We start from the raw sequence: 12081 nt of genomic DNA on the forward strand, positions 1-12081 counted from the left end.
TCACGTGATAGGGTTACATATTCTGAGTGACCCCCCCGAGCTTTAGATAAATGGAAAAGTATAATATCTTACACAACTAAGCACTTGCCGTCCTTACTTAATCAAATATTTGTGTCTATTGTAACTAGAAATGGTCATAGTTAACACTCATTCCTAGATTTATATGTCTGTGATATGTGCATGTTCATGTGTTTATATGTGCACTCACATGTGTATATGCATGAATTTTTATGCACCTACGTCTACGCATGTGCACGAGTGCTTGCATATGTGTGTATTGGTGTGCATCTATGTGCATGCATGATTGTGTGTGTTTGCACACATGCTTGAGTTCGTCTACACCCCTTGCCTTTGTGTGAGTTTTATATTAATCCACACATGTATATGTGTGCTTATGCATGCAGGCCTATTTGTATATGTGTGGGCCCCATGCTTATAGTACAAATGTCCATATGTGTACATGTATGTGTGTACAAATAAACTTACCCCGTAATAACATAGCACCCAAAGCTTAAAAACATGGAAGATAGCTTTATGTTTAAATAAAATTCATATACAACTTACAAAGATTGAGCACAAGCTTGGTAAAATAAAATGTCAAATACATCAGGTAGCCCATGCTTCGAGGTTAGGGTCCACTTATTGTCTTCCATCCAAACAAAACTAGTTGTTGGACATCATAGTTTTCATTAAGTAGACAAGTAATGCCTATTTTTCCCAACTTGCTATTGCCTTACCTAAGAACTAGACATCTATCTAGAGTCTAAAGTAATACCTATTTTCCTCGGCTTGTTATTGCTTTACCTAAGAATTAGATATCCATCTAGATTCTAAAGTAAAAGCATAAGGTTTATTATCAAAAGTTCAAGTACATAGTGTCACAAGGCACAATATTTGTTACATGTACAAAATATAAATTCCCTTTGTGTTATCAATGCAACATAAGGGGGTTAGTCCACAAATATATGAGAAATAAATCAGATGGTAGTCCACAGTTATTGATAAAAACATACCATGGAAAATCCCATTCATGTGAGAAAATCGTAAGGGGGGTGATCCACAACCATATGCAAGAGGTAAATACCTTCTTCTTCTTATTTATTTATTTAGAATATTTCCATCAAGGGGTGTAACACTGTTAACCAAATAAATTAAGGAAGAAATAATTGATAAACCAAACTTAGTTTTAGACATAAAATTAAAAAGGGACTTAGGTGGCATTAAAAGGTAGAAGTGAAGTAAGTAAGTGAAGTACGTATTAAAAGAAGGTGAAAGTATGCAAGCCTAACTCTACTATTGAGAAACTAATGAAAGCAAGGGTAAGTCTTCTTAAGAATGAAATAAGAAATTTGGAGGGATGAAGGGTTAAGAAGAAAGTTTTATTCTCTCTCTCTCTCTCTCTCTCTCTCTCTCTTTCTCTTGTATATATATATATATATATATATATATATATATTGCATATTCTTTTCTTTGCTCACTCTCATAGCAAGGGGCAAAGAATGCAATGGAGAGTGTTACCAAGAAGGTAGAGGAGAAGACTGCTGAGGAGGAGATGGCTCATTTGGACGATGCACAAAATCCAGTGGGCAGCGAAAAGAGAATGCAATCGAGAGAGCTACCAAGAAGGTCAAGTTATAGAAGACTACTAAGGAGGAGACTACCCATTTGGACAATGTAGCAGAAGTTGATGTGGATGCTACTTTGAAAATACTTAGTGATGTCAGTTCTAGCCCTAACATTGAGCAGAAACCCTTCTGCAATTGGCAGACAAAATTTCAAAGAAAAGAGGAGGAGGGGAAAACAAAGCAATGGTGAAGCCGTGGGTCTTGGAGACTCTGGGTATATGGTGCTTGTCCCATCAAGTTATTGTAGTGGGACCCAGGCGAGTGGGAATGGATTGATGAAGGGCACCGAAAGAAGAGCATCCCCTTTTTGCATTACATAGTCACAAATGCCATAAGATTTCAGCTCATGTTTAATTGTTTAGTTTCTAAATTGAGCTGGCTTGGGACTTAATGTGATGGTCCTAAACCAGCCTGGTGGTTGGAACATCATGCAATATATCATTGTGTTGATTCAGTTCAAACACTAGCTATGTGATTGTCCTAAACCAGCATGTTGTCTCTCCATTTCATGCAAGTTGTTGAATCCCATAGAATTTTTTGATTGGGATGATTGTGCATTGCTTGTGCTCTAGTGTCACCCTGTATGCCAACCACTGGAGCCACATTAGTCCTTTTAGTTGACATCTTTGACGTTGTTTGCCTAGGCCGTTTCTCTTTGTTTCAAGGATACCAACATAGCTAATGTTGCCCTCTTTGTAGCTAGTTGACCTAAGCTATGCATTCCTTTCACTTTTAGTAGGCCATTTCTCTAGTTATAGATCATCATCTCTTGGGAATCAATCTCTCAAGGTGTTGATAGGGTTGTCACTCTAAAAATTTTAGGGTGTAGGCTAAAGTTTGTGAAGAATCAAGATTGGTATTCACCTAAATGGACTAATGTTGCAGATAAAATATACCACGGTGAGCTGCTTTATCACAAGAATGCCAATCAGTAGAGTCAGATCTCCATTGCTCAAAGAGAGGGCCTTGAGTCACAAGAGCATGATTCATAGTTGCATCAATAGGTTGGGATGGACAAACGAGATCACCAAGAACAATATCTAAAAGATTATCACCTTCGAGTATCAATAACATCTTCACTTTCCAACCAGGAAAACCTTGTCCTTAAAACAAAGGAACAGATTGTTGGCTAGAAGGAAAGCCGTTGACCATTATAGACGTTGCCATCATACTTCGGGAGAATACTTTTGTCAGAGCTCACATCAATGATCGAGAATACAATGGTTGCTCTGAAAATATAGAACTCAAGATACGCCAAAAAAAAAAGGATAGAATGTGAGACGAGAGTATACTAGAAATAGCATGCATGCCAAGAAAGCGCTTTGAGCTTGTTGATCACGAAACCACGATATTTTTGGAGAAAAGCAGAACTTGTCGCAGATGAAAGGGAGCGAGATATTTTTGGCAAAAAGCACTACGATTGTGCTGATCACGAAACTCATACGTTTATCCACAAAGCCACAAGATGCTTGGCAAAAAGCAATATGAACGTGCTAATCTCACGAAACCAAGAAAAAAATAGTCGGCACGAAAACTGACGTAACTTTTCGCTCCGAAGTCCAATTAGGGTGTTTAAGTGCTCAGAACAAAGAGCATGACAAGATCTACGTCTGCAAATGATTTACAATCCATTTGCCACTGATAACTTTCTCAAATTTGCACCAAAAAACCTCCAAAAGACCACATCAAGTTAGACATGTCAAAATCGACAAGAGAAAATAAGCGATGAGATATTGAAAGCGCTATGTAATCAAATCAACAACCAATACTTCCTATCTTTCTTCATTACAGTGAGCATATAATAGCAAGACCTTTGTAGCTCTGATACCATGTTGAGAGAGAAGAAGAAGAGACGATAGACACACCAAATAGACTCCCAAAGACTGATTCATATTGATCACTAGTTACACATATATAGGTGAGAACTAGTTCAAGTTAGGGCAAGCTATATATAACTCTAACAGATTGAAGAGCAAAAAAAAAACAAGATACTTTCTAAATTGCAATTGTGATCTAGTTCTAGAAGGAAGGGAGCTCATTTTGGAAAAAGTAGGTATGTAGCTCAAGTTTTCTAAAGGTTGATATCAATAAGAATGAAAGGATGGGTAGATTTTGAGGCAAATTTCAAAGGAGAACCATATTCTTGAAGACTAGGAATAGAATTCAAGATCCAAGAATTTCATATGAGATTCATGAGATTACGATGCCTACCTTCGACTATGAATGAGAGTGAGATTGTGATTGGGAGTGAGATTGTGGTGGGGTGGTACATCCTTCTTGTTGTAGGAAGATTTTCCTTGTAAAGGATTTCTCTTGAATGAAGATATTCACCTTCTCCGATTCCAAATTGTTATTTTGTGTGAAATCTTGATACCTGTGACTTGGCACCTACACAAAGCTCCATTAACCTAATTCATGGCTTATTCTATAGAAAGGGAGTAGGTAAAAGCAACCTACTTCCTTAGTAGTTGAGAAGTCCACCAACTTGTGGGGTGTGCGTGCACACTCTAGTGGCTTAAGAGGAAGGTCACAAAAAGTCACGATAGATCAAGTTGTGACAAAGAGACAAAGGTAAGTGCTTTATGGTCACCTTCACAAACACTTGCTCGCCAATTGTTACAGTTTACCACTCACATCATCTAGTATGGTTCAAGAGTAGTTCTTGTCAAATAGAAAAATTAGCAACAATCCAAATATTGCTTGTCCATACCCACATCATCCAATATAGATCAACAATAATACTATGCGTAAGTGTGTAGTTATGGGCTAGAAATATTAGGACTATTGCTAATTTTTCTATTGGAGCAAATGTCTCATCATAATTAAAATCTTACTCTTGTGTATATCCTTTTGCAAAAGACTTTGCTGTATACTTGTCAAATTGATATTCTATTGTGATTCATCTATGATTTTCTTTTCCCTTCTAGACCATCTGAGCTGCACAAAAGAAATCTCTATATAATCTTTATCAATTTTAGCTATATGCATAATTTACTTACGTCTATTGATCCCTCTATTGATATTTATAGGCCTTTGAATTGGAACTATGGGCATTTGATATTTGCGTAAATATTTCTTACCAATTCTTATGGAACATATGCATATGATGGGGGTGAACAATAAATCCTTCAATGGCTAATCCTTGGATCTACCTATATAAAAGCCTCCTTTGAGTCGTGTTCTACAAGAAAGTTATAGTGCTCTAATTCATTACGTGAATTGACTTATTCAATGCTTTTGACCAATAATATTTTCTCATCCATCATGCAACAAGCATATTCTTCGATCTCCCAAGTCATTTCACTACAATACTATCTTCTTGGGGTGTATCTTGGCATGTAAATTTCCACGTTATCCCATGATATCCCCAAAACACATAAAATTAATGTTAAGTATGTTCTCCACCATTGTCACACCTTGAGATCTTGATGTGTTACTAGATTATTTTTCCAAAAATCTCTAAAAGATTTCAATTTATCAAATGCTTTAGACTTCTCTATCATGAAATATGTCCAAGTTTTGCTTGACCAAAAATTAGTAAAAGCAAAGATGAAAAATACATTGGAAATATCTATTTTGGTAGTTTTGAAATATTCAATCTTTCAAAAACTTGGCCAAAATAACTTTTTTGTAAGGTAGAGCTAATATCTCAAGTGGAGATGATGGGACAACCACCATTTTGAATTTAAAGACTATTGGGATGTTAATGTCATTGGCATGACATCATCGAGTGTAGGTAATGGCCTTATTTTAAAATACAACATCTATCTTCAAAGACACTCCACAAGACACTTGAAGGAGAAACAAACCTAAAACATGCATAGTCTACAAAGGGAGGTGGGGATAAGCACTTACCATAAGATAGATCTCTTAACTATAGACTATAGAATGAAATTACATGCCTTTTAGAGTGGCCTAATCCAACACATCAAGCAATGAGGTATTCTCCCTTCGTACATAAACTTTTATTTAATTAATTTTGGACTCATATGTCTACTCTTGGACTAATCCCAAAAATCTTTCCCAAATGAAAAGTTTACTTTATGAAAATATCATTCGAGAATCAAAAGTTCACTTTTTGGCACTATCATTTCCACATAATAAATTTCACAATCTGTCTCTATAATGGTGCACTACTAATGCAAAAGCTTCGATTAAATCCTACTTTTGTAAGTCTTCTTGTTTTGAACAATCCTATTCATGTTTTTAAAAAAATCATGAGTTATTAATTTAAATCCATGAAAATTCACTTTCAAAATAAACATTGTTGCGGTAGTATTAGTGTGTCCTTCCTACTTTGCCAAAACTTTGTGGAGTCAATAGTTACAAAGCCACTTGCATGGCGTTTGATTGTTGCATTAGGGCCTCTTTCCACCACGTCCTTAAACCACTTTACATCCAAAACATACACAAAGAAGCGTCGAAAGTCAAGCATAATGATATCTTGGATTATGCCACAATAATCATCCATGACTCCATTGGCTCCCTCAAAGCTAGCAATGACGCCGCAATCTTGTGTGTTTCTCTTATCATCAATCCGTTGTGTTCGAAAATGCTTGCCCTCACACCATATAGCATTGAACATAGTGCACTACACCAAGAAAAAATCAATTAAATAAGCAATCTAAATTATAAAAAGCTCCTAACTTATGCATAACATTCTATATACCGACCTTGCTCATGCATCCCCTAGCATACTCCCATTCTTCCATTGTGATATGCATCCCCTCGTCTTTCTCTGCTTTCTCCATTTCATCAAGTAGCCAATCCACATGAATATCCTTTGGAAGTGCTCTTAGACGCTGAGGGTATGGCACACGAGATCCGTGGTGTGTACGAAAGAGGGCTCTTTCTTCTTGTCTTCTTGCCTTTGCATCCTCGTATCTTGTCACCCATCTTTTCATCACATCACTATTAAGCACGCAAAAGAGGTTGATACTATTACGCAACTCCGTGTCTATTACTTTGTTGCGTCCTTTTCCTTGAGGCACAATAGAGGTCATCCTTAGGTCTTCATCATCTCTCCATAGTCGTGGGAGAGAGCTATCCACATCAACAAGAAACTCAGAAATATATACAAGTGACTCTTGTACCAACCAACCCTCGGCCATGCTACCTTCGGGTCTTGCATTTTGTCTCACGAAGCCCTTCAACGTCTTCATGAAGCGCTCGAGGAAGAACAACCATGGTGCATGTATAGTACCGCATATAGCAATCTCATCCACCAAATGCACTATGAGATGTAGTTGGCTTGTGAGAATAGAACGTGGAAATGTCTCCTCCACTAAACAAACCGCCTCCACTGACATAACTCGAGCATTCTCAAGCGTGGTGGCATATATTTCCTTTGAGCTCACATACCTCACAAGCTCGCCCATCTTGTAAATACAATCTTTCACGTCCTTTGATGCACTACGTGAAATGCTAGTAGGTAGTATGAACTGAACCCGCGAGGAGGTGGTTGATTAGTTGCTTATAGCTATTCACTCACAAATTTGAAAGGAAAAAGATATTATGCATATAAAATACTTACTTGGAGCATCTTGTGCCAATCATGAGATTTCAAGCCATATAATTGCTCTACACCTCTTTTCTTGCTCTTTGTAAAGGCTCCCTTCAAACACCTCATGCATCCAGTGGGAGTACGAATTGTAGTAATAGCGCGCTTCACCGTCACCATCTCTAGCTTTGATAACATCCACGGTGCACGAGGTAAAAAAACACGCCCATTTGGTCTCTCTTGAGGCCAAGCTTCACGCATCCTCCCTGTGGTACGTAGATCCTCCCTTATGCCTGCCGAATCTCGTGTCCCATTCAAATGCTCCCAAATGGTAGATGCCACATTCTTGAAGATATGCATGGGATCGAGCAGGTGATTGATCTTGAGGTGGGACCAATATGGTAAACGATAAAAGATGGAGTATCTAAACAAAATAAAGTGTTAGCGTGCAATCCTCACTTTCAACCAATATAGCCAATCTTTACTTCCAGCCAATAGTTACAAATCCTTACCGGCTCATGCCAAGTGGTGGAGGAGTCGTGGAACCGTCCCAAATTCTCATCCAATCTCCCGCGGTGAGTGATTGTGGGAGGACTTCATTCCAAGGGGCAACATATCTAGGATGATCAGGTGGGAGAAATCGATGGTGATTCTCATAGATGACCTTATTTAATGCGTCTGCCCGTGAGGCAACTAGCGAAGGACCACAAACAGGACATGCATGGTAACCCGATGTAGTGAGACCTGAAACAATAGATGCAATTAAGAGTGGAAGGTGGGTTTAGGGTGCCACGTCCTTGCCTATTCATAATTAAAAAATGCAATGCTTACCTGAACACTCGCCATAGCCTGGGAAGTCATGCATCGTCCACATCAAGACTGCTTTGCAGTTGAAGTCTCGTGACGAGGGAGACCTGCTCACATCATGCACCTCGATACCTCTCCAAAGTATCTCTAGCTCATCAATCAAAGGCTCCAAATAAACATCAGGGTTTTTGACTTTATGTTTCCCTGGAATTAGAAGGGACAACATGACATGTCCTTTCTTAATAGCCATAGAGGGTGGAAGATTGTAATTCACCAATACCACTGGCCATACACTGTAAGACGTACTTTTGAGACCAAATGGGTTCACACCGTCCATACCCAATCCAAGTCTCAAGCTCCTAGGTTCTTCCTTGAAGCTTGGCCATGTGTCTTCAATATGCTTCCACGCAGGAGAGTCCGCGGGAGTTCTCCACTTGCCATCGGTTGATCGATGGGAGGAATGCCATGACATGAGCTCTGCAATAGATTTGCACTTGAACATATGTTGGATGCGAGGGATTATGGGAAAATGTCGCAATACCTTACGAGGCACGTCCAAGGTTTTGAGATCTGCTCTATATCTTGCCTCTCCACAAGTAGGACACTCTCTTGCATCCTTCTGTAGTCCACGAAACAAAACGCAATCGTTGACACATGCATGGATGCGCTTGTAATCTAATCCTCCAAGAGAGGTCACATGTTGCCTTGCCATATCTCTTGAGGTCGGTAATTTATTCTCCCTTGGAAGCATTTTACACAATAGCCTGCACGTGAAGACCATAAATGAGGAAAAGCATTCGAGTAATTGACCCACACGCATAATTCACCATGTTTGCAAAATAGACTTTAAAGCTTACTTGAGTAATGCATTCAAACTTGCATTGCTCCATCCATAGATGGTTTGCAAGTTTAGTAACTCAAGGGAGGCACGTAGAACAGAGAATGTGCACCCCTCAAACAGTGGAGTCGATGCTGCGGTAAAAAGATCATCTTGCTCCATGCTATTATCCCTCCCTTGATGGACATATAAATCCCGCACCATATCATCAAACACCTCCTCCTCCATGGCTTCATGAGGTAATGGTGGAGGGCTACTATCACCATCACTCCATGCATCCGTAACGGTCCCTCCTGAAGATCCCACCTCATATCGTCGACGCTTCGCCTCCTCACGACGGGCATAGGGTAACATGTGCGGGTGTGGCACTGCATCCTGTATCAAATTAAAACGGGATCATTATAACTCAAACATATGAACACCCATAGGTATCTCAATCAACCTTAACTTACAAATCCTTACCCTGTTTACGGTCACATCCCATTCTCCATACTTTGAGATATGATTGAGCGTAATCCTGCGTGCACGATACATGTTTCCTCGACATCGATCACACAGACATTTGATTTTTTGCTCCAACCACATTTCGCGATGGTGGATACGGAGGGATTCATCCTCACTGGAGCTGCTTGTTGAAGATGGAGACATCCTATAAACAAACAACCCACCAAATTTGCTCTTTTTCAAATGCTTAACTTAAAAAACTCTGTGTTGCGTCTATCGCCGCATCTATCATCGCGTCTAATTGCGCGTCTAAATGCCCGTCTACTCTGTGTAATTAAACGCGCTTGTAGACGCGCTAATAGACGCGTTTATAAACGCATCAACTCTGTGTATTCAGACGCGACTATAGACGCGCTAATAGACGCGACTATACCCGCGACTTTTAAACCTGCTTTTCGGCGCGCCGCTCGCTTGGCTTTTCTTTTAACTACTTAAACTTCGCGAGCGGCTTTCTTTCTTCTTTATTAGCACTTCTATAGATTCGAAGCTCCCATACACAGTTCCAAGCTTTCACTCAAGACCCTTGACCGTACTTATACCGCTTGCTTCCAAGCCTAAAGAAGAGGAGGAGTACGAACTGTGAGAAGAACCAAGTTTGGAAAAGAAAGATCCTTCCATACCTTTTTCCAAGTAAGTCCTTTTGAAGTTGTTCTTGCTTGCTTTTTTTTGTTTTGTACTTTTTCGCATCCATGAAACGCAGCATCTAGGTATGAGCGACACGTTCTTTTGTCGGGTGAAACGTCCTTTTCGTCTTTTGAGTATTATCGACTGTCGGAGCGCGTGTATAGAGGCGTCTGAGGGCGCATCTAAACGCGCGTCTACTGGCGCGTCTATATGCGCGTCTGAGTATATAGACGCCCAAACAGACGCTCTGTTAAACGGAGTTTTAAACGAATTGTTAGACGTGCTTGTTAACGCGGTGACAGACGGATTGATGAACGGACTGTTAGACGCGATTTTACTTTTGTTAGACGCTCTGTTAGACGCGTTTATAGATGCGAAGATTAGACGGGTCTATAGACGCGCTCTCTGACAGAGCCTGTTTTTTTTTTTTCCCCTTTCTTCTCAGCTCCCAAAGTAATAGATTTGTTTATTGTTTTCCAGTTTAACATGTGGGGAGGAAGTGCTTCTAGCTCACCTGATCCGCGGGAATCGATATGGAAGGATTTATATAATCTTTTAGGGCACCCTCCTAGTCCTGCGGAGTTATACGGGTACATGACGGTTACCCTTAACACTCCCCAGGAGTCGGCACTACAGACTCCGAGCCACCCCACACCGCCTGAGATCACCCCAGCGGAGTCCGCACAGCCGTCTTATGCCCCTTCCCCCGTACCGTCTTATGCCCCTTCCCCCATGCCATCTTATGTCCCTTCTGCCATCCCGTCTTATGCCCCTTCCCCCATGCCTTCAGGAGGTCCTTCTGCCTCAGCGAGCCGTCGACGTACTCCCCAGCCGTCGAGACTCGGTTCTCCAGCTACGAGTGGTCAGCGTAGTCCCGCGCAGTCCCCAGCTACGAGTGGCCACAGCGTACGAGCTCGACACGACAGGGTAGCAGGCGTAGTAGCAGGGAGAGCGGTGGCGGATGCTGCTTTGGGCCATGTGGCGGTGAGGAGGAGGATGATTCAGATGATTTAGACGTGCCTCTGGGTGATGGTACGATTTATTATGACATCACCCAGACAGGAGGCATCTTGATGGATGTGCGGGGGAAGGACATAATGGCCTTCATGCACTCTGTAATTGCTAACAATTACAGAGATTGCTTTATCCACTATAAAGACCACCCAAAGAGGTTGGCTGATGAGACCCTCGCTACTGTTCGCTCTAGGTATCCTAACCCCCCCAATCGCCAGTTCACAGATAAATGGGGGAAGTCCAAGATTGTTACGATACTTAGCAATAAAAGATCTTCCCTTAAGAGGCAGGCACTAGCGGAGCTTGCCAGACTTGAGGCAGGTCAACCTCCAAGGGGCCCGCCCCACACCGCTCAGAAGCGTGAGTGGAAGAAGGCAATGAAGTCAGCGAGGGAGGAGCCCAGTCTGCAGCACGTGGAGGCACGGAGGATCCAGATGGAGGAGTATGGGAGCGCGCATTTTGGAGCAGGGGGTGTTGACTCATGGGAGGCCCAATTTGTAAGTATCGATCTCAAATTATATTGCTTATGTAGTTTATTAGGAGGTTGGTTGTTTCTTTGTACTAATCCCTCCACAAAGTGTGTCGCGGTCATGCAGCTTGAGATCGTGGGCAGATACCCTACTCCAGTGGAGACAGCCTACCACCGCCACCATCGCAGAGGAGATACATGGAGGCACTTCTATGATGACGGGTTGATTACTGAGGAGCAGTATACCCGAGCTACTGGACAGGCCCCCCAGGTATTTGAAAGTAATTAAATAATGCCAAAATTATAAGTAAAGATTTGATTTTTCATACATTGATATATGTTGTCCCTTGTTTACAGGGCGCCCCTGCACAAGACGACGAGGAAGACGAGGAAGGAGGTGCAGAAGGCAGCGCAGAAGGCAGCGCAGAAGGGAGCGTGGAAGGCAGCGAGGATTAGTCGTAGAAGTAGTGCTACTATTCTTTTTTGTACTTAAAGCCATTGGCTTGGCTTCGTGCCTCTTGTATATAGACTCCTCTTATTTTTTGTACTTGAAGCCACATGACATGGCTTAGCTTCCTTATTTTTTGTACTTGGAGCCACATGACGTGGCTTAGCTTCGTGCTATATGTATATACAAGCACTTTTTGAGCTTTCAATTTTATTGCGTTTTGGAGTTGTAATATTTTATTTGGAATTGTAA

Source organism: Dipteris shenzhenensis, chromosome 31, assembly GCF_047967505.1.
Source record: "Dipteris shenzhenensis isolate YYH24624 ecotype China chromosome 31, Dip_SZ_1.0, whole genome shotgun sequence".
Classification (NCBI taxonomy): Eukaryota; Viridiplantae; Streptophyta; class Polypodiopsida; order Gleicheniales; family Dipteridaceae; genus Dipteris; species Dipteris shenzhenensis.